This window comes from Thamnophis sirtalis, unplaced genomic scaffold (assembly GCF_051295495.1).
Source record: "Thamnophis sirtalis isolate CommonGarterSnake01/CBP01778 unplaced genomic scaffold, rThaSir2_p1.2 scaffold_3, whole genome shotgun sequence".
Lineage (NCBI taxonomy): Eukaryota > Metazoa > Chordata > Lepidosauria > Squamata > Natricidae > Thamnophis > Thamnophis sirtalis.
In genome coordinates, this window is record NW_028261383.1 from 7,131,584 (window position 1) to 7,137,438 (window position 5,855).

Consider the following 5,855-nt stretch of genomic DNA (forward strand, 5'->3'; position numbering starts at 1 on the left):
TTAACAACCATATTCTACAATAAATTAAAAGAAAGTTACTATCATCTTTCATTTGTGCTTTAACTCCTCTTTTGTTAGGCTAGCTCTAAACAGATTATCTCATTCCTCACTTTTTTAGTCATAAACTATCTGGAATTTCTTAGTCCCATATTTATTTTGAATATAATCGATCCATCTTCTCCAGTCCATTTTATATTTCTCATCTGAGTTGTGTCATTTCTTCTTGGTGACTGCTTCCCAGCTAGGAACAAACTCAAGATTTTTTTTTCCAACAGTAGATGTTCCAATTTAATTGGGTAACTTTCTTGAGATAGGTACACACTCTACATATAATAAACATTTCATAGAGAAACACCAATATTCTCATTAGCAAGGGTGGGATGACAGGTAATATGCTGCAGTAGTAATGAACCTGACTGAGATAGTGAACGCAAGGAGGGTTCATCAACCATTCCTCAGCCATAGACCATGAACTATTTAATTTGGTCACAATGTTCTGCTCTGGGTTTTGTATTCACCCCATTTGTGTATTAAATATTTTGCTGAAAAGAGACTTAGAACATAAGAATGTATCTAAGAACTTAGAGAGACCGAAGCAGAAACCTTGGATTTGGGCTATATCCATGAAGCTGCCTGAGTTAGGATGGATAAAAATAAGGTTTGTTTTTTTACAATGTATATCTGGAAATGGGCTGAAATAAATCCCGAAGGACTGACTCATCTCATTCTGAAATAAACATCTCTAATAGTGAAGGGGCATGAGAGCCAGAAAGGCCAGAGTGTGGCATTATGCACAGATACACAATGCTTAAATCTTGGGCCAAGGCAAGAATTCTCTATATTTAGTGTGTTCTGGCTCCCTCCAGGATGTAACTTTGCATTATTTCTTGTATTTGCTAGTCAAGGAAAGTGATTTCCAAGATGACTATCTGGGCAACTCCCTGGAGAGAAAAAGGGGAAGAATGAATCCCCAGTGCTTCCATAATTATAGGGAAGAAGTAGGACACCTGTCGCAGCTCCTTTACACAACATAAGGAAGAACTTTAGGATCCCCAAAATAGATGTTGCTTCTCACTATAATTATCACCATCCCAGTCTGGGACCTCTTCTGCTACTTCTCCAGTCATTGCCTTTAATGAAAAAAACACATACTGAAGCAATATGGAAGAGATCCTACATCATCCTCTCATCATACTGAATGTTGTGTACAAGATATAGGACTGACAAAGACAATACAGCTGAATGTGCCTTTCTCTCCTTTCCATGTGAAACTTAGTTTGTCGCTGTCTGAATACAGCAAAGTCACTTGCTTTTCCATGTTTTGAGTATGCTTTGAATTCTTCTAAGTCTTCTTTGTTATTTAGAAACTGAGAAGTGGTTGATTCAGCCCAAGGAGAAATGGGCCTCCTGCTTATGTTTCTGATACTTATGCTGAACTGGAAAAAGTCTGGGACTCTCAGAACCAAATGCCCCCCAATTTTGAAGAAGCAGGACAGAGGAAATCCATGGAACTATTATGGGCCAGGAGACCATATCATCACTGTGTTTGAAACAGCAACAAAACCTCCTCTCGAGCTGTTACAGTTTAATGGGGCTCGTTATATATCTTCTCCGTAAGTCACTCAGTGTGTTGGAGTTGCATTCCTTCCATTTACATTTACAATATTTGTCTTCCCTTCTTTGCCTTCCACTTATTTTTAAATTGTAGAATATGTGTAAATTTTTGGATCATTTTGATGTATAGGGCTCTCCTCTTTTGCATAATTTTGTACAAGATTCGGATGCAAGGATGGGGCAGAAGGAAATCAAAAAGAGCCTGTGAAAGAGAGACACAGAATTCAGAAGATATTCTCATCCTCTTCCAGTATTGAGTTCATCCCTTAACTATTGATTTTCATTTCATTATTGTAGTTGCCTCTGCCTGACCATTTGCATACTTCTTATAGAAATAAGGATGACTTCTGTTTAAAATTGCTTTGCTGGATCACTCATTCATCCATGTTCTTGCTTTTAGGATAGCTCTACTTGAGTTAATGACTATGAGTCTTTGTAATTGGACATAGGAAAATCAGCATTAGCACAAATAATGATGTATTTGTGACTAAACCTGATTGAAGATTATATCCACCCCATCTTCTCAACACTCTTTGAAATTAAATGGTGATGGGGTGACTATCATTTACTTATGGTGTTCAACATAGCATCAACTTTGTTAAGTTTGTTAACTTTGTTTAACTTTGTTAAACTTGTTTTCAAGTTTCCTCTTTTTGCTATGTATGTAAAATGGACAATGCTATATATATACACATACATATATATATACACATACATACACACACACACACGTGTGTGTGTGTTTTCTCTCTCTCTCTCTCTCTCTCTCTCTCTATCTATCTATCTATATATCTGTCTATCTATCTATCTATCATCTAATCTATCATGCACATATATGGGTTATGTATGTGTATGTGTACATATATTCTTTTTTTTTGAGCAGGCAACATAATTTGTGTGTGTGTGTGTGTGTGTGTGTGTTCTCTCTCTCCCTCCCTCCCTCCCTCCCTCCCTCCCTATCTATCTATCTATCTATCTATCTATCTATCTATCTATCTATCTATCTATCTATCATCTATCTATCTATCTATCTATCTATCTATCTATCTATCTATCTATCATCTATCTATCTATCTATCTATCATCTATCATGCACATATATGGGTTATGTATGTTTATGGGTACATATATTCTTTTTTTTTTTTTGAGCAGGGAACATAATTTCATTTTTAATGTGTACCAGAATGATCACAGTAAAAAAATGTCAAAGCTTATCTTATCTTTTTGATCAATATTGGCTTGTTTTGTTGTTTCTGTTGTTGATAAGGCTAACATAAACATATTTGCACAGTACTAGATATACTAATATGCTAGGAATACTACCCTACATTTTTGTCATTGAAATCGTCAACAAGAATTCCCGGTTCCTGTACAATTTCACACTTGGCTACAGCATCCATGACAACTATTTGAGCACCCTTCATACTTCAGATGCCTTGCTGGACATGCTCTCTGTTGGAGAAGCCAATGTTCCCAACTACAGCTGTGGAAGGAAGGACAATCTATTCGGTCTTCTTGATGGAATCAAGAGAGACTTCACCATCCAGATGTCAACTTTATTAGGCACCTACAAAGTCCCCCAGGTGTGTATGTATGTGTGGGGTTTTTTTTTCTCCATAAGTAAAATGAGTGGGATGGTGGTGGGTGACATGTAGATCCAACTGTTATCTTCTCTATGGAATTCAAGAGCTGCTTTTCATCAAGGCCATTGTAGGAGTCATGGCTAGAGATAGGGATCCAGAGTGGTGAAGGGGCAAGGATTGAAGCAGCCGTATCCTTTCATGACAACCTCTCCTTTGTTCTGCTGCACAGTTGCGAAGGCAAGGAAATACTCTATATCTATTCAAAGGGTCTTTGTAAAAAGGAAGTTGCAGTAGAGATGGGATTCTAACATTTTCTATATGATCGTAGTTAAAGTAATGTTTTCAATGGTGAAAATATCCCAGATTTGTGAATAGAATACACATGGATTATCTTACCTGTATTTGGTAAAACAAGGCTTACTAGCATTAATTAACCACTATCATAAAAAATACTGGAATAGTAGTCAACATGTTGAGTATTTTTACTATAATCTGTTCATGAGCAAACTCATCAAGACTTGAAGAGAAATAAGATCCTGGATAGTACTATGTACAGGTTGAACTATTCAAAAATATCCTGACATGTGAGGCTCTGTACAGATAACCTTGTTTACACAAAAAAATAATACCTGCCATATCCCATTTGGTTGGAAAATGGCAATAGTGGTTCCTATATTCAAAATAAGGAATACAAAAATTATTTTGAAAATGACTTCATAGCCATAGATGCAGTGGTGGGTTCTGGCCGGTACACCCCAGTACTGGCTGTTGGGAGCAGTGGCCACACTACCGGAATGGTGCTTTGGAGGGCCCACCCACCCTCGTTCCTTACCTCCCGAGCAGCGGGAGCATCACAGGGTAGTGGGTGTGCATGCGTGTGCAGCGCCCATGCCTGTGGTGGATGCCCAGCCCCATCACAGCATACCAGTTGCCACCGGATTCTGAACCCACCACTGCATAGATGGCTTTTAGATGGTTAGCCAATGAAGCGAAATAACCCCTTTACTTACTTACTGTGGATTTCAGTTAAAGACTTCTTGAATTGCACCATTGACAAAGTATCTTAGGAGTGTTGTCTCTCCTTTTGTACAATTGAAGAACAAGATTAAAGGATTATTCACAAAACATCTGGGATATGGGGGGAATTAAGTTTGACACATTGAAATGGATGAGCTGCTACATACCTCCAAAATTCTGAGTATTTCAATGTAAAAATGACTAAAAATCATAGGTCAGTATTTACTGGAGCAGGATTTGAGCAGCTGGATGTAGTGGTGTATGAAGTTAGCAGCCACCCCTCTCCTAGAAGAATGAACTATTCTAGGAAATATTAAAAAGGCAGAATATTATATTTCTCTGGATGAGAAATGGAGAACCATGTTTTTTTTAGGCAGGAAACAGACTCACTCTTAATAGCCCCCACCCTTCTCAATAGCCCACAGCAGATATCAGCACTTAAGAGATAAAGAGATAGCTAGGTCTATTCATAAGCAAATGCCCTCACCCAAGATCTAACAAAGGTAGGATTACCCCTCTACCCCTCTAGGAACAGAACTCACAACATGGCACATGGCATTAGATCACCCAGCAAGATTCAGCCAAGCTTGGGACTCAAGACACTACAAAGTTACCCTTGCATGGCCCCACGGGAGTCTGACAACCAATCAGAATACATTTCTTACACAGGAACAGAAAGCTCCAAGGCAGGGCCCAAGAAAGGGTATAAAATCTCTCTCACACACAAACATCCATGGGCTTTTTCTTCGCCCAGGATCTCAAACCATGTGGTCCTGTCCACCATTAAACATCTTTCTAAGCAACTTCCATGTTTCCAGTGTCTTTCTCCCCACTTGGAACTGAACCCAGATAGACATTTCTTCCAACAGTGGTTAAATGTGAAAAATTTAATCACGCCCCTTAGAATGAAGATGTGTGTACTTGATAGAGCTCCAGAGATAGAATATGTAGCACATATATTATGTGAAAGTCCATTGTATAAGAAAGAGAGAGATCAATATCTTGGACTGCACATTAAATGATCAACCTTTTAGGATCTTTATATTAAAACAACACATTTCCTGTGCAGTCATAATTAATATACATATTTGTATAACATGAACTCTATTGCAACAGAATATGTCCTTTGAGATCTGCACATAAGGGTCTGATTGTGATAAATTGTAGGAGTGATACAGAAATATTGCATTTTTATTATTCTTTTTTTTAACTTAATGATTCTTGTACTCCATTTTTACATACTATTAATGTTCTGTATTTTATATTTTGTATCTTGATATTGTCTCATGACTAATCACAAATTATTCTATTATGTTTATCCAAAAATTTGAATATATAAACAAATATTTTGGACTTAACCTGACCCCAGTTATAACACATCATTCTTCACTGCTTTTTCAGATCACTTGTAAATTTCTTTCAGAGGCTTTGAGTGATAAAAGACAGCTTCCCTATTTCTACCGAATGGCCCCCAAAAATGGGATCCCATACTCAGCAATTCTCCAACTGCTCCTCCATTTCAAATGGACCTTTATTGGTCTCTTTGCTTCAGATACAGAGAAGGGAGAAGATTTCATGAGGACTTTTACTCCTATGCTTGTGAGGAATGGAATTTGTGTTGCTATATCACAACAATTCTCA